The following is a 27564-nucleotide window of genomic DNA, read 5'->3' as shown; positions in this document are numbered from 1 at the left end:
ATCCAGTCTATCGTTGTTGGACATTTGGTTTGGTTCCAACTCTTTGCTATTGTGAATAGTGCCGCAATAAACATACGTGTGCATGTGTCTTTATAGCAGCATGATTTATAGTCCTTTGGGTATACACCCAGTAATGGGATGGCTGGGTCAAATGGTATTTCTAGTTCGAGATCCCTGAGGAATCGCCACACTGACTTCCACAATGGTTGAACTAGTTTACAGTCCCACCAACAGTGTAAAAGTGTTCCTATTTCTCCACATCCTCTCCAGCACCTGTTGTTTCCTGATTTTTTAATGATAGCCATTCTAACTGGTGTGAGATGGTATCTCACTGTGGTTTTGATTTGCATTTCTCTGATGGCCAGTGATGATGAGCATTTCTTAATGTGTTTTTTGGCTGCATAAATGTCTTCTTTTGAGAAGTGTCTGTTCATGTCCTCTGCCCACTTGTTGATGGGGTTGTTTGTTTTTTTCTTGTAAATTTGTTTGAGTTCATTGTAGATTCTGGATATTAAAAATAGAATTTCCATTTGATCCAGCAATCCCACTTTTGGATATATAGTAGTCCCCACTTATCAACAGGGGATGCATTCCAAGGACCCTAGTGAATGCCTGAAATTGCAGATGTGCCAAACTATAGCTAAGGAAGGCCAAGGTCCCCTTTTCACTTAAAGGAAGAACTTTATTACTTCTCTTTGCTTCCAAATTGCCAGCATTACTACTCGTGTGCTTTGGGGCCATTAGTAAGTCAGATAAGGATTACTTGAACACAACTGCAATACCAAGATAGTTGACCTGACACCCTAGACAGCTACTTAGTGACTTACGAGTGGGTAGTATAGACAGTATGGATATGGTGGACAAAGGAGGGATTCACATCTTGGGTGGGAGAGAGCAGGATGGTACAAGATTTCATCACACTACTCAGAACGGTGATGTACAATTTAAAACTTACGACTTAGTTCTGAAATTTTCCATTTAATATTTTCAGACTGCAGTTAGCACAGAAAACTAAAACTGCAGAAAATGAAACCATAAATAAGGAGAGCCTACTGTATATCCAAATAAATTGAAATCTGGATCTTGAAAAGATATCTGCACTTCCATGGTAATTGCAGCATTATTCACAATAGCCAAGATATGAAAACAGCCTAAATGTCCATTGACAGATGAACAGATAAAGAAAATGTGGTACATACATACGTGCAATAGAATATTATTCAGCCTTAAAAGAAGGCACTCTTGCCATTTGTGACAACATAGATGGACCTAGAGGACGTTATACTGAGTGAAATTAGCCAGCTATAGAAAGGTAAATACTGTATGATCTTATTTATATGTAGAATCTAAAATCTTTACACACAGAAGCAGAAAGTGAAAGATTAATTTTCCAGGAATTATAAGGGAGGAAGAAACATGGCAGAGTTTCATTTATATACAATAATAAGATTTGAACATCTGCCATACACCTGGACCTATTATTAACGATTGTATACTTACAAATTTGCTAATAGGGTTGGTCTTATATTAAGAGTTCTTACCACAAAAGGAAAACCAAACTGAACTAAAGGCATGGGAGGAAAATTTTGGCAGTAATGGATAAGTTTATGGCATTAATAGTGATGATAGTTTCATGCTTTTATGGATGTATAATGATCTCTAAACACATCAGCTTATATATATCAAATATCTACAGCTTTTTTTTATCAATTATACGTCAATAAAGTGTTTTTATTTTTAAAACAGAAGATAGGAGGCTGAGTTTTGTTATTCTCTGAAGTAATGTTAATATGCCTCAAGATCAAGATCAGCCTCTATTTTAGCATAAAGAGAACTCAGACTGCTTGGAAAACAAAGCTAGAGAACAAAAATGCTTCCTGGAAGGGTGGAGCCAAGATGGCTGAATAGGAACAGCTCCGGTCTACAGCTCCCAGCGTGAGCGACACAGAAGATGGGTGATTTCTGCATTTCCAACTGAGGCACTGGGTTCATCTCACTGAGGACTGTCAGACAGTGGGTGCAGGAAAGTGGGTGCAGCACACCAACCGTGAGACAACGAGACAGAAAGTTAACAAGCATATCCAGGAATTGAACTCAGCTCTGCACAAAGTGGACCTAATAGACATCTACAGAACTCTCCACCCCAAATCAACAGAATATACATTTTTTTCAGCACCACACCACACCTATTCCAAAATTGACCACATAGTTGGAAGTAAAGCTCTCCTCAGCAAATGTAAAAGAATAGAAATTATAACAAACTGTCTCTCAGACCACAGTGCAATCAAACTAGAACTTAGGATTAAGAAACTCACTCAAAACCGCTCAACTACATGGAAACTGAACAACCTGCTCCTGAATGACTACTGGGTACATAACGAAATGAAGGCAGAAATAAAGATGTTCTTTGAAACCAACGGGAACAAAGACACAACATACCTGAATCTCTGGGACACATTCCAAGCAGTGTGTAGAGGGATATTTATAGCACTAAATGCCCACAAGAGAAAGCAGGAAAGATACAAAATTGACACCCTAACATCACAATTAAAAGAACTAGAAAAGCAAGAGCAAACATATTCAAAAGCTAGCAGAAGGCAAGAAATAACTAAAATCAGAGCAGAACTGAAGGAAATAGACACAAAAAACCCTTCAAAAAATTAATGAATCCAGGAGCTGGTTTTTTGAAAAGATCAACAAAGTTGATAGACCACTAGCAAGATTAATAAAGAAGAAAAGGGAGAAGAATCAAATAGATTCAATAAAAAATGATAAAGCGGATATCACCACCGATCCCACAGAAATACAAACTACCATCAGAGAATACTATAAACATCTCTATGCAAATAAAGAGCTTCTGCAGAGCAAAAGAAACTACCATCAGAGTGAACAGGCAACCTACAAAATGGGAGAAAATTTTCACAACCTACTCATCTGACAAAGGGCTAATATCCAGAATCTACAATGAACTCAAATTTACAAGAAAAAAACAAACAACCCCATCAAAAAGTGGGCAAAGGACATGAACAGACACTTCTCACAAGAAGACATTTATGCAGCCAAAAAACACATGAAAAAATGCTCATCATCACTGGCCATCAGAGAAATGCAAATCAAAACCACAATGAAATACCATCTCACACCGGTTAGAATGGCCATCATTAAAAAGTCAGGAAACAGCAGGTGCTGGAGAGGATGTGGAGAAATAGGAACACTTTTACACTGTTGGTGGGACTGTAAACTAGTTCAACCATTGTGGAAGTCAGTGTGGCAATTCCTCAGGGATCTAGAACTAGAAATACCATTTGATCCAGCCATCCCATTACTGGGTATATACCCAAAGGACTATAAATCATGCTGCTACAAAGACACATGTACACGTATGTTTATTGCAGCACTATTCACAATAGCAAAGACTTGGAACCAACCCAAATGTCCGACAACGATAGACTGGATTAAGCAAATGTGGCACATACACACCATGGAATACTATGCAGCCATAAAAAATGATTATTTTCTGTCCTTTGTAGGGACATGGATGAAGCTGGAAACCATCATTCTCAGTAAACTATCGCAAGGACAAAAAACCAAACACTGCATGTTCTCACTCATAGGTGGGAATTGAACAATGAGAACTCATGGACACAGGAAGGGGAACATCACACTCCAGGGACTGTTGTGGGGTGGGGGGAGGGGTGAGGGACAGCATTAGGAGATATACCTAATGCTAAATGACGAGTTAATGGGTGCAGCAAACCAACATGGCACATGGATACATATGTAACAAACCTGCACATTGTGCACATGTACCCTAAAACCTAAAGTATAATAATAATAATAATAAAATGCTTCCTGGAAAAGAAAAAATTAAATAGAATAAAATAGAATACAAATTAAGAGATGGTAGGCCCAAATGAATAATTTCTTGACAATTTATTTTAATGCCTAACCAGAAAATTAGAAAAAAAAACGAGAAAAATTCATGCAGAAGAGCACTCTCATACCCACAAATAAGAAGTAATATTGGTTAAAATGGAAAAGTTGACCTGTCAAGCTGAATATATATTACCTTTTTTCATAAATTTTGCATAAAAATGAAGAAATTCAGACTCACTTAACTTTGAAGGAATGTGGTATTTTCATCTTACAAAAAGCCATCAAGAATTGTCCCATGGAGCATAATTTGCCTGCATAAAAAGTCGGGAAATTCCAGTTTCCACCCAGTTTATAGAGAGCTGGAAAGAGCAATGTTCTCACCTAGGCAATAAGAAAGATGCAGGTAATCTGGAAGGTCATATTTTTCTCAAATCGTTCAGAGAGATTAGGCTCCAGATCACACAACTAATCTGAAACTGGAGAAATGACAGATGTCTTCAGAAAGAACCAGGATGCACACACGGGCTTGCCCATGGCAGAGCAAAGGGGAAATTGTGGCTGTAATGCCAGTGGATAAAAAGCAATTCAGATAAAATTTTTAACTAAATACTAAAGGCCAAATATGGGCTTACTCAAGACAAAGTAGAGCAGATGAAGGGGAATTTGCACTCAATTACAAGGCTATGGACTTTCCTGGGTGTTGAGGAAGGTGCTTCCTGTGATTGAGGGCAGGGCTGGGTGCTGGAGAAAATTTTCCTTTGTGGGCTGACCTACAGGAGGATGTCAGCTGCCAGTGAAGGAAATGCTGAAACCATGCTTAGACCCTTTTCCCTACAAGCAAAATCTTTAAGGTAGCCCTTGTCTTTCTCAGGGCATGGGTGAAAACCTACTAGTGACAGGGGAAAGGAAAAAGAAGTCTATCCTTGAGACAGTTCCTCTAGAGTGTCTTGTGATTTTAGTGGGAGTTGTCTTGCCAGAAATGTTTTCTTAGTGTGTCTGCTCCATCCCTGATGTGTTAGAGTTTCGCTGTCCTCCTTCACCTCAGAATTCTCCCTTCACACTCACTTCTTTCATCAGTGGTCTTTCTTGTTACTTAGTGCTAACTGGCCTGGTGGGAGGAGGGGGCCACGGGGATGGGGAGCACAGACAGTTTCTTAGTCGCCCAGATCTCAGGGTTAGGGCTTTCTCCTCTATCTGCCCTTCCTCTAGCAGAGGTCCCTCTAAACGTTAGCAGATTAAGATGAAGGAAGTGAAGGAGTTATCTCCCTGGAAAAAAAGGTGTTCTAGACAGCAGGAGCAGTCAGTTGGAAGACCTGAGGTAGAGATTTGACTGGCACATCCAAGGTAAAGCCAGGATGTCAAGGAGGCTAGAATGGAGGAAGTGATGTGGCATGAGAGATGAATCGGAGATAACTGTGCAGCTGCAACGTGTAAGACTTCAGTTTTCACACTATGAGATCTTGGACACTGACTTTGAAAGAAAAGGTAAGTGTTGGAGAAATTTTAAAAGAGAAGTGACTTGACCGGACTTCTGTTTTAAAAGGATAATTCTGGCTGCTGGAAAAAGGTAAAATCAGGATGATTGTTTAGGAGGCTAGTAGTGTAACCCAGGTTGGAGGCTACTAAGAACAGGGTAGTGGCAGAGGGTGCAGTGGATATATTTTGAACATAGAGGCAGCAGGATATTCTAATGGATCAGAAGTGCAGTGTGAATATAATCTGTATTTCTAGAATTACTCAGAAAATGCATAAACGCCAACACAAACGAATCAATAAAACTGTACACGTTTATTTTTAAATGCAAGGAAGAATAAAATAGCACAAAATAAGATCCAGGAGTCATGTTTAAAAATTGCATGGAAGCTGGTGAGAACCATGAGGCAAAATGTATCTGTTTTATGTAAACATATTAGTCCCTTTTATTAACATACTCTCCAACTTTATTCAAGAAAATCCAATTATGTTAGTAGTACACACACTAAAAGATGTGAAAAATATGAAAATGAAGAAAAATGTATCAGAAAACTAGCAAGTTTAAACAGATGTAGCCTTAGGTATACTAAACAAAAAATAATCCAGGGCAAAATTAAGAAATATAGTAATATAACATAAAAGTTTAATTATGATACTAATTTAAATAGTAGTAATTAAAATCCAGAGAAGATATTGTAATAATAAAACTTTCAGCCTATAATGATTTCATGCATATGTAAATTTAAAAATAAAGTTGAAAGTTGCAGAAATATTATCAATACTAAAGTTGTCAAATAATTATACAAAAATTGTAGAAAATATGGATAATATAGTATCAAATAATTATAGATTAAATATTTTAATCTACAGAGCACGGACATCTTTTAAATATATATGCAATATTTAAATATATATACAATATCTTAAAAATGGTTAAAGCATGCTACAGAGAAAATCTCAAGTTCTTAAAACACACAGTATAAACCTCATTTACTGATCACAATACAAAAAAACTGGAAATTATAATAATTGATAACAGAAAATCCACCAAATCTGAAAATAGAAAGTGTCTATTGAATAAATTATTGAATTATATAAATCAAAACTATGATAATAGAATATTTTAAAAATATTAAAGTTTCATATATACCAAATGATAAGCTATGGTACAAATGTACATGGCTTTAAGTCTATATTTGTGAAACTAAGTGGTTTCATTTTTTTTGTTATAAAATTAGGGACATATATATTAAACCTAACAGTAAACATAATGGATAATTTGGAAAAATTTGGAATCTTAGTACTAAATTCTTCAAAAATAAGCCCTCAGTAAAATGGTAAAGTCTTTAGTAAATATGTTCTAGGAAAAATTAATAACATTGTTAGAATTAAAAGCAAGATTTTAATGAGCAGGTGTAGTGGTTGAATTATTAACTTAATAAGTTGACAATCTACAAGTGGGTAATTTGAAGGACAATATAAACTATCAAAATGATAGTAATATTAACAAATGTTTGAGCCGATTCATTATACTGGAGTAATACCTTGAATTTTTTAACATACTTTTTTTTTTTTTTGGCAGAGCTCAAATAAAAAATTTGTACCTACAAACTTTAGGACAATTGGAAGTTCTCATTTCATATATACTGTTCCAACATTGATAATAACATTAAAAGTTACAAAATTCATTTTAAAAGTTTGCAAGCTCAAATAACCAAATGAATTGTAACTGTAATCCAGGCTTACAACAAACAAAAAATAAAACATGCGAATCTTTGAAACATTAAAAAAATCTCAGGAGCCTAATTAAGATTAAAGAAGAAATGTTTTGTTTTAAGCAGGAGTCTGGAACAAACATCAGCTAAATCTCTCTCTTCTGCCTTCTCTTTGCTCACACAGGAGCCCCTGAGGCCCCTCCAGTATTCTCAAAGGCTGGCCAGGTCCTAGTTTGAAAAGTACTATTAAAGATAAATAAAAAAGATCAATTTGGTTTATTTTATAAACAACATTACTTTGAAAGGTCTGTTAAGAATTCTATGAAATAATCTCAGCAGATGTTCAAAATGCTATTTAAAGCAATGCTCCATAAAACATATTTTAGTCAACTTGAAATCAAATTATATTCCTTAAAAGTAAAAGATATCTAGTTTAGATAAAATCAAGTATGATACATACTGGCTAAATAATATAACCTCAAATATAATCTCAGTTTCATTTTCATTTGATTTTGATGAAATAATTCTGAACTTTTTCTGAAGGGATAAAACAATGAAGAATAATGTTTTGTTATAAAAGTTTGTGGGGACTTGCCAATTAGATCTTAAAACATTTAATGAAAGAAAATCCAATGAAAAGAGAGTGACCCTAATGCTACAATTAACCTACAAATTATTAAAACTTCTGGACAGAACATATATATGTATATTTAATATGTAAAAGATAAGAAATCAAAATAATAAAAAATTCAATTCAAAAAATTTCAAAGGCAAAACACTTCTACAACATTCCAAAAAAGTCTGGAAGCCTTCGATGAAAAAACTGAAAGCACTAAAACCTAATGTTCATATACATGTTATTAAGTTTTAAAATATATTTGGTGCTTAAAGTCGGCAAGGCGCGGTGGCTCACGCTTGTAATCCCAGCACTTTGGGAGGCCGAGGCGGGTGGATCACGAGGTCAGGAGATGGAGACCATGGTGAAACCCCGTCTCTACTAAAAATACAAAAAATTAGCCGGGCGTGGTGGCGGGCGCCTGTAGTCCCAGCTACTCGGAGAGGCTGAGGCAGGAGAATGGCGTGAACCTGGGAGGCGGAGCTTGCAGTGAGCCGAGATCGCGCCACTGCACTCTAGCCTGGGCGACAGAGCGAGACTCCGTCTCAAAAAAAAAAAATAAATAAATAATAAATAAATAAATAAATAATAAATAAATAAATAAAAATAAAATATATTTGGTGCTTAAAGTTGAGCAGCAATGTTCTGAATACGAAAGCATGAAACCATAAAAAAAGGATGAAATATTTGTTACACACTACACATTAAAGTCAAACAGCTTTTATAAAAAGAAAAAAAAAAGAATTAAAAACAAATGAAACAAAACCCCCCAAAATACAAGATGATCAAAGATTAATATCCTAAATATATAAAGAATCTATAGTAATCAAAAATGATCTAAAAATAAATACAATGTAAAAGAGAAAATATCCAGACAGCATACCAAATATATGTTCAAAATCACTAGCAAAGAAATGCGTCTCAATGTTGTCCTGTCATGCATGTCCATAAAATTGCTAATATATTAATGTAATTATATACGCATACATATATGCACATATATGCATATATGTATTTTTCTAATGCGAGTGTGGTTGTTCTGTGTAAACTTTGGTATACTATTAGAAGGCATATAAGTTTGTGAAATTCTTCTAGATTGCAATTTGAGACCATGAGTCAATATCCATAACATGTTCCTACCATCCGGCCATTGAACACAGTATTTCCACTGCTTGTAATCTCTTACAAACCTAACATGGCATACTAAACAATTTATACCTGCAGATGTTCACTGGGGCATTATTTGCAAAAAAAATTAAAATTAAAACAACGTGTATGTTTAATGACAATAAGGTGGTAAAATACATGACATCTCTATATGTTTAAGTATTTTATAACAATATAAGAACTTGTTTAAAAACAGTGACATAGAGAAGGAAACAATGTATTTAATAACTAGAATAGAAATTTTACAAAGGAAACCATGTATTGAATGACTAGAGTATACATTTTACATGTAGTATATTCATTTACTATTGCTGGTTATAAATTACCAAAACTTAGCAGCTTAAAAAAATTCACATTTCTTTGTTTTTTAATTTCACTTTCATTTTAGGTTCAGGGATACATGCGCAGGTTTAATATATAGGTAAATTTGTGTCATGGAGGTTTGGTATAGAAATTATTTCATTGCGCAGGTACTAAGTCTAGTACCCATTAGTTAATTTTCCTTATCCTCTCTCTCCTCCCACTCTCTACTCTCTGAGGCCCCAGTATGTGTTGTTCCCCTCTATGTGTCCATATGTTCTCATCATTTAGCTCCCACTTATAAGTGAGAAGATGTGGTATTTAGTTTTGTGTTCCAGCATTAGTTTGCTAAGGATAATGGCTTCCAGCTCCATCCATGTTCCTGCAAAGGACATGAACTCATTATTTTTCATGGCTGCATAGTATTCTATGGTGTATATGTGCCACATTTTTATTATACAGTATATCATTGATGGGCATTTAGGTTGATTCCATGTCTTTGCTATTGCGAATAGTGCTGCAATAAATGTACATATGCATATGTATTTATGTTAGAAAGATGTACACTCTTTTGAGTATATATTCCTTTGGGTATATAGCTATATCAATAATGGGATTGCTGGGTTGAACGGTATTTTTTTTTTAGGTCATTTAGGAATTACCACACTGTTTTCCACAATGGTTGAATTAATTTGCATTCCCGCTAACAGTGTATAAGCATTGCTTTTTCTTTGCAACCTTGCCAGCATCTGTTATTTTTTTGACATTTTATTAAGAGCCAAGGAATTTACATTTCTTATCTCAGTTTGGGTCCAGCTAAACTGGGTTCTGTCCTCTGAATCTCACAAGGCTGCAATCACAGTGTTGGCTCAACTATGTTCTTTAGAGCTCAGGGTCGTCTTTCAAGCTCAGATGGTTGTTTCAGAAATTAGTTTCATTTAGTTGTAGGACTGAGGTCCCCATTTCATGCTAATGGTCAGCCAGAGCCCAGTCAGCAACTAGCAGCTCCTGTAGCTTATCATATGGCCCACTCACAGGCCTTGTTACAATATGACAGCTTACTTCAAAGCCAGCCAGAGAATCTCTCATGCAGTCTGCCAAGACGGAGTCTCATATAACAACACAGTCATGGCAGTGACTTTCCTTCACCTTTGCCGTGTAATGTAACTGGTTAAGGGAGTTACTATCCCGTCACCTTGGCCGTATTTTATTGGCGAGAAGCAAGTGATAAGGGAGAGAACTGTACAACAACGTGACTCCTTGGGGGTTATGTTAAAATTATGCCTCCCACCTATAGTGTGATACTGACTTTTGTAAATATGACTGTTTGCCTCTGTATATGTATATAATCATTCATACAGAAATAGTTCTGAGCATGAGTATCAATTGAATTCATCAAATATTTTATGTATTTAAAATGATTTCTTACTCTGATTCATAGCCAACATTTTCATGACCAATATTAATGCACCTGTTCAACTAATCATCATGGTAAATACACTAGTATCATATAGTCTGTTCTTCAAAAAGCGTATGTTATTTTATAATGATAATTATTTTTACCTTCTGTGTAGAGAACTAAATTTCAATGCCATCAAATATACAAAGAGCATATTATCTTACAATGCCAATTATCTTCATGTCCTGTATATGGAACAAAATTTAAATGTTATCAATATAGATCAAATGCAAAATACATATATAATATATAAAATACCATGTTAGGGAGTAAATAGCACAAATAGATATTATTTATTACAGCTGGAAGAATTTCTGGGTCATATGCTCAAATAAGAAGTGTTCTATATTTTATGCCAAAACAACAGAATAATTACCTATGTAGCTAATATAAGTTCAAATATGTCCTGCAAAACATTCATGTATATACACATGTATACACACAGATGCAGAAATAGCTTTGTCTTACTTTTAAATAAAATGAATCTTAAATGTTTCAAAATTGTGAAAATATAAATTAGAGCTTTTGATGTATTTTAGTTGTCATTTTACAATTAATTTTAAATATGTGATTTGGTTAAGTATAATATTATAATGGAAATGAAATTATGCATCAAAATACAATTCAGTGCTTGTAAATTTTGTTGTCCATTGTTATTGCCTACAGAGATTCTTGAAATTTCAGTTCTAGCTCTGTTCCCTTTTATCACCCTCTTAAGCACACAATAGATTGAAAGTGCTTCATTTCAAAAGGACTCTTTTAAACATCTTAACCTGGAGGTACTTATTTACCACTGACTTGCAGATCCCAGGTAAGCAGTTGGATATGTGAGTCTGGAATTAGCATACAGGCAGATATAAATTTATGCTCCTGAATGAGGGCATGTTTCAGGGGAATGGTGAAGACTAGTTAGATTGGATTACAGATTTTATAAGAGGAAGAATTGGAGAAATCTACTGGAAAGAGAGATGTAGGACTGAGTTGGCCATATAAAGTGAGAAATTAATAATATGAAAGTGTAAAGGGATAACTGAAAGGGAAAAAATATTTGAAAAGGTAAGAAACTGGAATTCATGTCCAAGAGGGAAAAATATTTTTGGCAGAGAACTAAATGTAATTTTGGAATAATGGGGGAATTCTTCACTGATAGCTTTATTAGCTCAATAAATCACAAGGTAAGTCATTCGATTTCTATTTTTTAGTAAAAAATTGATAATGCTAATAATCCCTGTTAATGTCTCTGGGAATCTTATGGGGGTTGAAAACTAAGTATTGTATTCATATATTAGCGAAAAATTTGGTAAATTTTAGATACCAGTAGGTAACATTACTGGGAAACATCCTGGAATTAAAGTCAAAACGGTCATGGTTCAATTCTAAATTCTATTATTTATTAGCAAATTATATGAATTCTCTGAATGCCTGTTTTAAACTCTAAAATGACAAATGGGATGTATGGCTTAGATTATAAAACACTTTGAAAAAAAATCCTAGTACATAATAGTAGCACACAATAAATGATAACTCTTAATTTTAATACCTCTATTAGAATATTTTTGGGTAAATATGGTTTCTTTTAAATATGTGTAGAACAGTGGAGCATGTCTACCCAGGCCAGACTCTACTTATGGCGGATCTCAGCAATGCAAGAGGGCAAATTGAACTATGTAAAATTTGAAAGCCTGTGCTAATGTCACATCTACTAATATTTCATTGACCAATCCAAATCAGAAAGCCCTATCCATTATCAGCGTTGTGAGAAAAATGCTCCATCCACAGTGGGGAGGTACTGCAAAGTTACCGGGCGTGTGTTTAATAACTTACAGAAAGAGAAAGAAGGATTAGGAAAAGTGATCCAATTTAAATGCATCTATCTAAACTATCTGTAGGTCCTGTGTCATAATATACATATTAGCCAAAGTTTAAGAAAATTGTTTTTTCAAGTTGAAAAATGGAAAACAGGGATTGGAATTTGGACTTGTAAATATGAAACTCAAGTTTGATCTAACTAACCCTTTGACTTGTATGTCCTCAGTTTTCTCACCTTTAAATTGGGAATAATGGTATTGCCTGTACTGCTGTTAGTTATTTTTGTTTGTTTTTTACCTTCATCTTATGCTCTGAACAATTTAAAATACTTTAAATACTTTACCTTTTTACTTTTTACACACTTTAAAATGATTGCCTTGGAGAGGAAATAAAACTAAAAGGCTTTTGTTCCTAATCCCTAGACCTAAAACATTTATTTGATTCCTGCTTCTGGAACAAGTGTTATTTAGGTAGTATATTTTGCTTAAAATGTGCTTTGCTGGAAATGTCACTGGTCACACACTTACATTCAGGAATAAAAGATGGCCACAGATGTAATCTGATAAGGCCAACTTTTCTCAGCCGCAATATCACCTTCATTTCCCATGGCAATTTGTTGAAAATCTCACATTTTTCAATTTTTATGTTAGTACTTTAAAAAGCATCAGTAAATAGACATATTAATTGATGGAACAACATAATGATATATTAAACAGCATAATGACATTTTAGCACTTATGAATTCATTAAATTAACTCTTCATAAGAATTTAAGGGAGAAGTAGAACAGGTCTAATTTGAGAGAGATTGAATGAGGGAAACAGAGGGCCTGGGCAAATAGGCTTTTAGGAAAGATGCTCAGGAATCTTAAGTTTCCAAAGATAATGAGGTCAGTGCAAAGTGTTTAAATGAAAACAGGAGGGACAGGAGAATAATTTATCTGCCCACAAATACTTAACTTCTTCTAGAAGCTATATTGTATTAAACATTCTAAATCAATATATGGCACATATGGCCTTGCATTGTCTGACTCTGGCCTACTTTTCCAGCTGAATCTTTCAGTCCTCTGTCTTTTTCTTACTTTGTCTAGACTGATGGTTTTTGGTTCTGTTCCTCTGATGTTCCAAACCCTTTGTAGTCTATTGCTTCATACATGTTGGTATCCCTACCACTGTTCATATGGGCCACTCCCTAGTCTTTCTTTGAGCCTCATAATGTCTTCTGAAGAAAGACTATTCCTGGCCCACAATCTAAATTTGTGTCCCTCACACTTCTCTCAGACTGCATTTTTAAAAATTTTCTTTTAAAAAGTATTTTAAAAATTTAAAAATATATATTGTATTTGTTTTACTATATCTAAGATTCGTCTATCCTATTAAACTGTAAGCTGTGTTTCCTGAGTTCACCTTCATATAGTCAGTGGTGTCCTAATTAAATAAGTAGTTAATCAGTATTTGTTGAATGGGTGAATGAGAATATATTTAGTGGGACCTCTTAAGTAAAAAATATTTCATAGGAATTAGAGATAAATAAACCCAATACTACCACTTCAACCCTGTGATAAAGTTGAGGAGATTCTGAGTGATAGATGTGGGGAAAGGGTGGCCTGACTCAGACAAGACCTGATTGTCATCTCATATCTATCTCTGTTTATGAAATTGATGAATTAAACCTAACTTTAAATGGCAGTAAGTTATTTGCATTTATATTCTTCCAAGGTAATTATTTGATTGATATTTTAAGTTCATTATAAAAACTAGTGACATGTAATTGTGGGTCTAAATCAATATCTGCTTCCAAACACACAGATATAACATCTTAACCAATGCTTGATCATTCTGCCTTATCATGAATTGCCTGAGGCATATACATCTGTCAAATGTGAAGAAAAATACAGTTGGTCCACCGTATCTATGCACTCTACATCCACAGATTCAACTAACAGCTAATAAAAAGTATTCAGAAAATAAAATAACAATACAATAACATAAGATTAAGCAAAAAATAAAATATAACAACTACTTTGTTTATTTTTGTTCTTGGAGAGAGGCTGTTACTCTGTTGCTAGGGCTGTAGTGCAATGATAACTCACTGCAGCCTCAAACTCCTGGTCTTGAGGGATCCTCCCTCCTCAGTCTCCCAAGTAGCTGGGACCACAGGTATGAACCACCATGCCTACTTATTTTCTTTTAAAATTTTTGTTGAGACAGCGGTCTTAGTATGTTGTCCAGGTCGGTCTCAAACTCCAGGCCTCCAGCATTCCTCCTGCCTCAGCCTCCTAAAACACTAGGATTACAGGAATGAGCCACAGCGCCTGGACTATAACAAGTATTTACATAGCTTTTACATTGTATTAGGGATTCATAAGCAATCTAGGGATGATTTAAAGTATACAACAGGATATGCATAGGTTATATGCAAATCCTATGCCATTTTATATAAGGGACTTGAGGATCTGCAGATTTTTGTATCTGTTGGGATCCTGGAAGCAATCCTCCACAGATACTGAGGGACAACTGTACCTCTTGATAGATGACTTAATCTTCACTTTCTCCAGAGGACAAGTTCTTTTAAATTTGTTCTTTGGCTGAAAAACACAAACCAAGCTAGAATAAGGGATCAACAACGCAGAATATCTTTGAAGAAAGCAAAGCTCAAAAATTTTGAGATGATTCTGCTAACCTTACATAGAATTTTGTTCCTAAAATTCTATTATTTCTGATTTATAGAAATTCAGTGGCATCTATTATCTATTTTATTATCTATTATCCATTTGATTGTAGCTATTTTCTATTTAAACGATTCTCTATGAAGCTTTACAATTAGTTTTAGGATAATCCCTTAAACATAGTGAGGGTAGAACTTTTGTTTGTTTGTTTGTTTCGTTTTGTTTTTGAGACGGAGTCTTGCTCTGTTGCCCAGGCTAAAGTGCACTGGTGTGATCTCGTCTCACTGCAATCTAGTGAGGGTAGAATTTTTTAAGTGTATAATGTTTTTGTTTTTTAATAAAAGTGGTTTGTCTTTGTCATGTAAAGTGCCTGCTTACAGTTAGTGCCCACATTTTCCCCAGATCTCTGTGTTGCACAGATTTGATGATATAGGTAAGACAGGAGTCTATAGTAAGTGCTCCAGTATGACATGGTATTATTATATATATTTATGGGAGAATTAGGAAGGCATTCTGGATATTCTAATGGATATATCTTTGCTGGAGAAATTTCTCATTTAAAAGGAGAAACGACCAGAAGTTAGGGAAAGGGCATTTGCATAGTATCTTTTTTCAGCTAGAGAGCATTGTTGTTCTGCTGATCTAACTTAGTCATGCCAAAGGTAAAAAAGCCATAAGAAAAAAAGTAGTGCTATCCAGGACAGGAAAGTGTCTTCCCCCAATCTTTGTACAGAAAATTTACAAAACATAGTAAATTATATAAAGATGCTAGAATAATGACAGGAGACTAAGGTAATTTTACTGAAATATCTCTCTCATCACCTTACTGAATTAGTGAAAATATTAAAAGTAGTCAATGAACTTACTAGTTACAAGACGAAAAAGTTAAGTATACAACCTTAAAAAGTAAACATCCAAGGAGGGTTGTGAAATAACAGATAATTCTGTCATGCATTGGCAAAGAAATATAGAGGTGAGGAAAATAAATGAAATGAGAAGAATATGAAAGACTTACTAAACCCATCCACTGATAGAAAGGCTGATGGCATATTGAGCCAGTCTATGACACAAACACCATGCTCTTAGAAGGCTGCATAATGCCTGGCTCTCATGTGCAGCCTGAATGGAGATGACATAAGGATCTTAAATGGAAAGTTTCAAGAAGAATCTCCCCACATTATATCAGAGCAAATGGAAGAACTGAACAGAGTTGCCAATATTAAGGCTGTAAATAATAAAGAGAAATGTAAGACAAATTTGCAAACATATTAAATGCAAAATGTGTGTGTATGTATACATGTGCATGTGCATGTGTGCACAACCTAAAGGAAATATAATGAAAAAACAAAATCATCTCCCAACCCAGAAAATCTCTCCATAAAGGTATTAGAGACAGAAATCAGTCATGTTATTGAATAAGCATTAAACCGAAGTGTTATGTGCATCACTGGCCATCTGCCCAGAGATGCAAAGACAGAAAGAAAAAATCTGAATCTTTTATCTAGGCAGAAACAACTAATTACATACAAGTTTTTAAGCTAAGCAGTAACTAGTCCTTAAGTAGGAGGACTTGAAGGTTGAATTTGCTACACATAGTTCATCCTAACCTTACATGGCAATTGGAGTGACCATCTGTATTAGCTTTTTGGCTTTATTAGAGAAGAAATAAGCTTGTCATATGTTTGTAACAGAAGGTAATTTTGGAACTTTAAACATGTTGCCCACCAAAGTCAGATTCCTACTCTCCAGCAGAAACTGGGTAAAAGGTGCTATTTCTTGATGTTTACATTTCAAAGAGATGGCTGCCAGGCTCTGGAGAAAGACATTCCTGGGTCATAAAGTCGACAAAAGGCCTATTTTCTAAAGTAAATCCTCCCAGTGAAAGGGGAGAAGTTTCTTTCCTTATTTTGAACAAGCAGAATTAAGCCTTTTGTTTTTATTTTTTATTTGTCTTTATAGGACTTATGTGTATGTACAAAAGATAAAGAATTTTGTCTGGAAGAAAACAATCTGATACTTCCTAGAATATCTAAAAAATAGTATTAACATGAGTCAGGATATAAATATGGGTAGGTCATTCATGGGAAATGTGTTTCTGATATTTCAATGATAGATTACTTGATTCAGACTGAATTTAATACATCAATAAAGATAGGTATAAGCTTATTGTTTATAGTTGTGGGAATAACTGCCTATATATACCTAAATGCATTTACCAGTGGAGAATGGCAAAGAAACATAAAGATATCTGTATCTAGAATTTGTATAGTGCCCTGAATTGCACAAATCATTTTCTTATTTGTGACCTTTTTCCATTGCTGAGATTAGTCTTATAGAATTTAGACAGTATCATTCCATTTCATTCCACTTAATGAGACATTTTGGTAGAAATGGAGTTATCAAACATATTACTGAAGAAGAGAAGCTCATTGCTGGTGAAAAACTGTTGCTTATTTAAGTTTTTATTAGTGTTAGTAATTCACTTTTAATGTGTTATAAGACTGTGTCTCAGGAAATGAAGTGCTGTTAGAGAACCTCTTTTCAAAGGAGTCCAGGTCATTTATAAGATGGCAACTTGATGGCATTATAGCCGCTGGAGAGTTCTCGATATATTTTTTTCAAGTTTTAGAGCACTTTTCATCCTAAATTTGCATTTAATTTGGTACAAAAGTCACCTGAAGTTGCTCTGGTCCTTGCCGTTTGTGGGTTTTATAATCTTGAGCAAGGCCCTCAAAATTCCTCTCTCAGTTCCTCTTGCTTACGTGACACTTTTTCACATCCTATGAAAGGTAGCTAATGTACCTGAGATTATACAAGAGGAGGAAGGGAGGAAAGGACATCAGACAGGAGAAAGACTAAGAAAGAGAAACAGAAAGGCAGGGAGCGAGATTGAGAGAAAGCTTTAGAGAGACTAACGAAGAGAAAAGTAAAATATGTTGAGGCTCTTGAAAAAGCTTTTTATTTCCTCTTGATTGCTGCCTAAATACTTGGTGGGGGCCTGCAATGGACAGATTTTTATCCCTCTGAAACTAATACGTTGGAATCCTAACTCCCAATGTCACTGTAATTATAGATAGGTCCTGTAAGAAAGCAATTAATGTTAAATGAGGTCGCAAAGGTGGTCCCCTGATGTAATAGTGTTAGTGACCTTATAGAAACAGGTGGCAAGAGAGATCGTGCTCTTTCTCTTTCCTTGCCATGTAAGACCACAGCAAAAAGGCCACTATCTGCAAGCCAGGAAGAGAGCCTTCACCAGAAGCTGAATTAACTGGCACATTCATTTTGGACTTTCCAGCTTCCAGAGCTGTGAAAAAAAGAAAAAAATCTGTGTTGAAGACATCCAGTCTCTGGTATTTGTTACAGGAGCTTGAGCAGACTAACACAGGGCCCCAAAAGGGACACTCAGTAGAACAAACGATGTAGGCTCTGTTATCCTTGGAAAATGTAAGGAAAACTATAGACATGCTGCCATACATTATTAGAACTTTTCCATGTCTCTATTTATATTTGAATTACACAATTAAATTCATTATTTTAAAAATAAACTATCATATGGAGAAATTAAAAAGCTAGAAAACAATTAATTATAAAGGACAAAATAAATACAGGGAAACATACCTATATAATAGCTCACTTTCTAAAAATTTGCTGCATTTATTATACTTTTATTTAGAGCACTGCAAAAAGATTTTAATTAATCATCACAATAAGTTAACTTTAGTTAATTTATATACATAAGTGTTAAACATTTGTTAACATTTCCTTTCTACCTACTATAAATAAGGTCCTTTTATTTAGTAAAATAGATGTAGGAATATCAGATTGATAAAGATAAAATAGCTTTATTTTTATTTATTTATGTCATATTTACCATAGCCACATTGTCTCAAATATTTTTAGTGGCTCTTGTATTGATTTATTTTCTATTTTCTATAACACTCAGTAAATTTATAACTTCTGTATTTAAGGTTTGTTCTTCCTTTTCTCTCTGGTTTTCTTCCATAGACTTATGCCATTTTTGTTCATTCCTACCGTGTATAATGAAACAGTTATTCTGAAGTGTCATTTTCTCCTTTTAAGGACTACATTTTTCTAAATTGAAAGGTATAGCAGCAACTTATAAAGCAATTTTTTATGGCCCCCAGAGAGTTATTTTTTTAACATTTGTCATGACCTCTGGGACCCTAAAATTATTTATTGATTAGGGATAAGTGCAATAGAAAATATAGTTAAATAATTATTTTGTATTTTTGTTGAATATAATCTTTTAAATGAAGTATTGGTCAGTGAATTAGTAAATTTGATTTAGTAGTATCAATCTATCAGTGCCTTATAATCAGGGAATTGCAGAGAAATTAAAATGTATGGTTCACCAAATTGTCATCATTTTGTCACTTCCTGAGGAATTTGTGGTGTGTACTCAGCTGCAGGAGCCATTCTATCCAACCTTGGCATTTTGAGGCTATTAGCTGGTGATGCTATTGCTGTTCACTGTGACTTTTGAAGCTGAGACACTTTGTTGAAATTATTGTATTAGTGAAGATGCTTTATATCACTGTGTCTGAAAACTAATTTGTGCTAATTTAAGTGAAATCAGGAACATAATGACTCACATAACTGGGAAGGCCAGAGGTTAACCTGGCTTAATGAGTGAAAGAGTTAAGGAACCAAACAATATAGTGATTGGTCTATTTCAAAAAATCCATCCTGCTTCTGCATTCTTCTGTGTAGAGAGATCTTACATATGGCTAGAGAAAATGGTTATCAATTAGTTTATACATACATGATTCTTATAGCTCATGGCCAACAAAGTGGGCTTCTTTGATTTTTTTTTTTTTTTTCTGGATCTCAGGACTGTTCTCAACCATACCGGTAGTAGAGGTAGGGGGCTGGGCAAGCTACCATGATAGACATTCCATCTAAAACAGATGGATCTATGAAAAGGTGATTTCCAGAGGAAAAAAAAAAAGTGCATTTTATTATGTTACAGGCAAAGAATCACTGGGAATGCAAAGCAATAGGTGCCTATTTTAGCCACTCTGAAATATAATATTAAGTATAAATCTTTAGATTTTTTTGATGCCTTCATTTAATAGCACATTTTCTTGAAACAACAAAAGAGTTAGGGGAGTGGTTTTGTTTTATTTTGGCTTAAAATTGGAATGACTGAAGAGTTGCCATTGTGTTAATGAAGCTGAAAAGAAAGCAATTAAAAATCCAAATGTCTGAAAAATGGCATCCATTAAACCTGCATTATACTGCTATTAACTAAGAGACCTTATTATGTCATACAATAGATGTTTGAGATTATCTATTCAGAAAAGATAAAACTGCCTCATTTACATGTATTTATTTTTGTCATATTAACCATAACTATCTTTCCTTAGTTTTTATAAAGGATATTAATCACAAGATGTACTAAATTTTGTTGTAGAGTACTAAAAAGTTTCTATAAAGAAAAGTACCTGTAAACATTCAGAAATTAGTAGCTCTTTATTGATAGCAGTATATACAGTTATATCTATAATTTATTCCTTTTTCATGCTTAAATTGAATGTGGTCACTGTTCTAACTTCCCTTAGCTTAGCTGAATTAGAATTGAAGGGAAAATGTGAATATTTTAAAATTCTGTATTAGCTATCAATACCTATCTTTAGACTAAAATGAGATCATTTAATTTTTGGTAGCAAATAGTGTACCTTATGAAAAGGTTATGTGCAGTGCAATGAGACTATTATCTATGAAGCCACAGAGTGAACTTCAAAAATAATTGGAAGCAGAAAGGCTGTGTTTAATTTTTCAGCACATTGAAAGATATAAACTATTTGGTTATAAAGATGGAGATTGTAAGGACATACCAATTTACAACACTGGGATATGTTACTATTGCGTTTATCTCTATTTTAAAGGAAGGACACACTTACAGATTAACTATCCAGTTTAGATTTCTTTCTTTTTCCTCTTTCCTTATCATCTTATCTCCCTGAACTCTGTTCTTAACTGGGTCAGCATATCTTTCTTTAGACTTTTACTCACCATTCTCCATAATTATTTCTATACTGGCAGAAAGAAATGTACAATGCTGGCATTAAATTTAAGAAAAAATTCTTTGAAAGGAAGATGCCTTGCCACTATTAGAGAAGTTATTTTATCTTGATAATTCTACACTACTGATTATTAGAACTGTATTACAACTGCTATGGTCTGCCTGAAGGCAGTCAAATGTAGAAATTAAGTGCATTAGATTTGGAGTGACGCTGACTTGGGTATTTACTAGTGGTCTAATACTGAGTAAATTCCGTTACATTTCTAATACTTTTTCATATATAAATGAGTATATGTTAGTACAACTAGAACATCACAGAGATGTAAACACCTAACAATTAGTAGCTCCACACTGATAGCAATAGTATTTCTTTTCTGCAGTTTAGGAATGCCCAACTTTTAGAGGTACCAGCAGGAAGTGTATGGATCTTCAGCACCACTGCCTAATGTTGCCAGAATTAAGATGCTTTGTTAAGTCAAACCAGGATCCAGAGTACCATGGAACAGTTTAGAAGTATGTTCTATCACATTTTTTGGTATATTACCAAACATGCAGAAAATATTTAATAAGTATTTCTTATATATTCCATTTATTTAATTTTCTGTAGTGATTTATTGCACAGAACTAAGCTTCTTCATTGATCATTACGCCTTGTTCTTCCAAGGAACTCAGTGCAATTTCCTTCTAAGACTTCTGTCTTATACCTTATACCGGATCCCAGTGAAGAAGTATTGGCATTCAACCTGTCCACTGTCAGTTCCCTTTCCAAAGGGCTTTGTTTGCTTCTCAAATTTGTAAGCACTGCTTAGATACCGATTTTAAAGACACATACGGCTCAAGCATATAATGGAGCCATATAAAATATTCTACATTATTGCATTAAAGTAGGTGCTTTTTCCGTGACTAGCTTTCTTTTCTACCCCACTCACACAGACAGGTTCAAACATGGGCCATATCTATCTACATACTTTGTTGAGTCTTTTGATATCTGGCAAGCCTTAATGAAATTTACTCTCTGTGACCATATTAGATTGTACAAGATGGGTCTTATGGTTTGCTCTGGAATAATGACATTTGTCTAAGAAGAAATTATCCCTGTACCTCTTCCAAAATGTATACTATGAAACAAGGATAAACATAACCTACTTCTACAGAGAACTAGATGACAGAGAAAACTATAAAGCTTAACATGGTTTAGGGACCATCTGAATCAGGGTCAATTTACATGGAAGTGCTGTGAGTCTGATCATATATGCACAGAAGAATGCAAAGTGCAGCAAAGCTTTATGTCAGTCCTTGAGGCTGTGACAGAAAAAATACCATAGAATGGATAGCTTATAAATAACATTAATTAATTAATTAATTATTTTGAGACAGAGTCTCACTCTGTCACCAGGCTGGAGCACAGTGGTGTGATCTCAGCTCACTGCAACCTCTACCTCCCAGGTTCAAGAGATTCTCTTCCCTCAGCCTCCCCAGTAGCTAGGACTACGGGTGCGCACCACCACACCCAGCTAATTTTTGTATTTTTAGTAAAGATGGGGTTTCACCATGTTAGCCAGCATGGTCTCGATCTCTTGACCTTGTGATCCACCAGCCTCAGCCTCCCAAAGTTCTGGGATTATAGGCGTCAGCCACCACACCCAGCCACGTAAATTTATTTCTAACAGTTCTGGAGACAGAGAAGTTCAAAATCAAGATGGCAGCAGATTCGGTGTGTGGTGAGAACTGCTTCTGGCTTCATCAACAGCAATCTAGTATCAGCTCCTGGGGTAGATTAGGATTTCAACATATAAATTGTGGGGTGACATAAACATTTAGTGCACAACACCTTAGTTATGGAAGAACCCAGACAGATACAGCAAATGTTCATTCCCAGAAGAAGGCCTCATTTAGAAAGGGAACTACTGAGCCGGTGTTTGAGAAAGCAGAGCTTAGAAATGTTGCAATATGGATGAAACGAAAGGAAGATGCATGGCAGTTCTTTAAGGAAACATGGAAAGCCATGTAAGACACCCCCTCCTCTACAGCACTCTTCCTAACAGATTGTTTAGAAAAAATCTCAATATTTCAATATCAACAATGCAAATGAAATATATATTTTATATATTTCATTAATATTTATAATATATAAATATATAATGCTAAATGTTATATATTTTATAATATACTATATTATAAAATATATAGTATATAATATATAGTATATAATATAGTATATTATATATTTATACTATGAAATAATCTATAATATATATTATAAATATAGTTTATATTTCATATATATAGATACAGACACAGACCCAAAAATGGAGGAGGATTCATAGGAAAACAAAATCTTGGAGCAGTCAGTTAGCTTTTCTATCAATCAGTTTTTTATCCTAGGTTGTATTACTGGATTTTAAACAGTACAGCACAATAGACAATAAAAAGGTATGTGCTGCTAAGAAAAACACATCTAGAATTACCATTCAACCATAAATAACTTAAAAGTGTACAAAAATATATAAAATAATATTTTTGAAGTATTGGACATGAGACAGCACAAAACTTTTATCCTGTAGAATTGGGAAAAGGTGAGGTCAGCCCTACAATTGTTTTTGCTTACAGCAGTTCTGAGCTGTAAACAGGAAAGGGAACCAAAACAAAGACCAACAGATTTGAGTTGGATGAGCCTAAGGTGGCTAGAAATTGTGGGTCAGGTTTGAGTGAGAAAAGTTATTCGGAAAAAGAGTTCCAGAAATCCGTATGAAAGTTCGCTTCAGTCTCATCTGAATACCAATACGCAAAATCATATGGTAAAACTCCAGAAGTCTAGGCAAAGAATAACTTCTAGATAAAGAAAAAATTGGGTGAACTTTAAGTCAAATAATTAACAGAGTTCTCACAAGGATTGCAATTTTTTAGTCTCCACCTGTCAGAGTGACCTTGTTGAACACAGCACATTCAGGAATGACCCCAGAAGGATCACAACTTAGTAATGAGGGCAAACTAAAACGCTGAGTAAGGCTGTTCTGGACTCCTCCTTCAGGAAAAACCTGAAAATGAATCTTGAAAGTATCAAGCTAATTTGTAAGTAACTTCTGCTAGACCAAATCCCACATTTAAAGTAAGAAAATCCAGGCACTAAACAATGTAATATTACTGAGTCTGGCAGCCAATAAAAATTTACTAGAGCTATCAAGACATAAGGAAATTTGACCCATAAAAGTCAAGTCAATCAAAAAGAGAAGTAGCAATGACAGAGATGTTAGAATTTGCAGACATGAACTAATATAGTAATTTTATATATGTTTAAAATGCTCAAATATCAAAAGACAAACGAATATAATGAGGTAAGATTTAGGAAATATAAAGAAAATAATCGAATTCAAACTCTAGATAGGAAATATACAACATTCAAAATGAATATGTTAGTAGATGACAATAACAGCAGGTTAGTGTGGTAGAAGAGAATGTCAGTGAATTTAAGGATATAAGTATAGAAACTATACAAACTAAAACACAGGAAAAACAGACTTTAAAAACATAAAAAAAAAGATTAGACCCTTGGGGACTTGTACAATAATAACTAGCTCTCTAGCATGTATGTCATTGGAGACTCAAAATGGAGAGTGAGAACAGGGGAAAGAATATCTGAAGAAATACTGGCTGGATGTTTTCCATATGTGATGAAAAATATAAACCCAGAGATTAAAAACAATCAAAAAATTCCAAATAAGATAACACAAACACACCAAGCCTAATATTAATAAAATAATATGAATGACAAGAAAAAATATTTACAACATCCATAGAGGGGAAAAACAAACCACATTAGACAGAGAAACATAGATAAGAATTAATGGACCTTTCACCTCAAATTATAAAAGCAAGAAGAAAATGAAATTACGTGTTTAAAGTGGAAAGAGCAACTAGCAAGCCATATTTTATTCCAGCAAAAATATCTTTCAATGTCAATAAAAAAATACTTTCGGCAGATCAAAGTAAAGAGAATTGATTGTCAACAGACCTGAAATTTAAAAGAAGTTTAAAGAATGTTCTTTAAGTAGAAACAAAATGATCCCTTAAAGGACTTAGATCTACATGAACACTGAATCCAATCATTGTTCTTATATAAGGAGACAGACACACAGAGATACAGAGGTGACATGCATGAGAGAAGGCCATGGAATGATGGAGACACTTTGGGGTGAGTTTGTCTTTAATCTCTGAGTTTATACTTTTCATCAAATATGGAAAACATTCAGCCAGTATTCCTTCAAATATTCTTTTTTTTATTTGAATGTTTACTTAAAAAAATCAGCAAATGTGTATTTCAATTAGCAAGACAAGAATTCGAGTGCAATGGATTTATGCAAGCGCAGGATCAGATCCTTCATTTAAAATTTGATATTTTTGATCATCATGGAATTATTTTGCATTAAATTTGATTAAAAATTATTTTGCATTAAAATTGATTAAAATTGATCATCATGGAATTATTTTGCATTAAAATTAAAATAATCTTTTTAGTATTATTGAGTTAAAATACTTATCCTGAATATTGAGCTTTTTACACCCTAAGTTCTTTCCTTCTTCAGTGCTAACTCATATTACTCTATCATAGTCCTATTTATTACCAAGATTCCTTAACAAATCAGACATATTCACTTCATATTATTTTAGAGTTTACAACTAAAATTGAAGAGGATTTATGAATCCATGAAAATACATTTTAAAGATAGTTTTTCATTCTTGTCAGCATCAAATTTTTTGTAACAACATATTGTGGCTTTTCTTCTGATGACCTCCTAGTAAAATGAAATCAGAGTAAACAAAAAGAAAATGAATTATCCTTCATGAGTACTCTAAACATGTAATTGGAAATTATTTCTATCTGATGCATTTTGCTTAAAGAGAAACCTCATTTAGTTGTATAAAAGTTGCATTTTTATCTAGGATGAACTTTTCAAAATCAACAAAACTCTAAATATCAAGTCAATTTTATATTATAATGCCACAGATATTTATAAGAGAAATATTGCTTTAAAATTATTACCTGTAATTAAACCTAACATTTTCTAGTGTGTTCTTCATTTTAAAAGGCTACTTCCCTATTCTGTTGTATATTTGACAAGGCTTCCTATAAGTGTGGCAACAGAAATAAAGTGATGAGAGTTTAATATGTAATAAATTATGTGATGGGTTTATCTGTACTGCTGGGGTGATGGCGAGAGAAAAGAAAAGTAAAAAAATTTACTATAAATAAGTATTTTTCTCTTGGATTTGAAGGTTTATATTTGTGGTTAGAAATATATAATTACAAAAAGATCGTGCATAATATGCCTGTTAGTTTTTACAAGTCTGAATATTATGTAATTTAATTTCAATGTTATTTCATGCCATATATTGCTCGGGTTTACTGAGTAATTCCTATGTACGTTGGCATATTTGTAGCATTTTTAATCCTTGAATATATGTTTTCAAATATTTTACATTTATAGTGGGAAGGATTCCATGGGTAAAGCCAATGAGAGGAAAACAATTATATCAAATAAAGAATGTTTGAATTCTGTTTCTTTGAGGTAATGTTTGGTATATTTGATTGAGTCATAGGAAATCATTTAATACTTAAGTGAACTATACAAGTGAAAGTATGTCTTTTTAGCATCTGGCTTTAACAGCTCGTATCGAAATTGTGTGTTCACGTGCTTTTCTTCTTTTTTTTTAGTTTTCCTTTTTTTATTATACTTTAAGTTCTAGGGTACATGTGCACAACTTGCAGGTTTGTTATGTATGTATACATGTGCCATGTTGGTGTGCTGCACCCATTAACCCATCATTTACATTAGGTATATCTCCTAATGCTATCCCTTCTCCATACCCCTGCCTCACAACAGGCCCTGGTGTGTGATGTTCCCCTTCCTGTGTCCAAGTGTTCTCATTGTTCAGTTCCCACCTATGAGTGAGAACATGCAGTGTTTGGTTTTTTCTCCTTGCGATAGTTTGCTGAGAATGATGATTTCCAGCTTCATCCATGTCCGTACAAAGAGTATTTTTTATGGCTGCATAGTATTCCATCCCCATCAAGCTACCAATGACTTTCTTCACAGAATTGGAAAAATCTACTTTAAAGTTCATATGGAACCAAAAATGAGCCCACATTGCCAAGTCAATCCTAAGCTGAAAGAACAAAGCTGGAGGCATCACACTGCCTGACTTCAAACTATACTACAAGGCTACACTAACCAAGACAGCATGGTACTAGTACCAAAACAGAGATATAGACCAATGGCACAGAACAGAGCCCTCAGAAATAATACCACACATCTACAACCATCTGATCTTTGACAAACCTGACAAAAACAAGAAATGGGGAAAGGATTCCCTATTTAATAAATGGTGCTGGGAAAACTGGCTAGCCATATGTAGAAAGCTGAAACTGGATCCCTTC

This window comes from Symphalangus syndactylus, chromosome 11, assembly GCF_028878055.3.
Source record: "Symphalangus syndactylus isolate Jambi chromosome 11, NHGRI_mSymSyn1-v2.1_pri, whole genome shotgun sequence".
NCBI lineage: Eukaryota > Metazoa > Chordata > Mammalia > Primates > Hylobatidae > Symphalangus > Symphalangus syndactylus.
The sequence above is the reverse complement of the archived record's forward strand: the minus strand, read 5'-3'. Positions refer to the sequence as shown.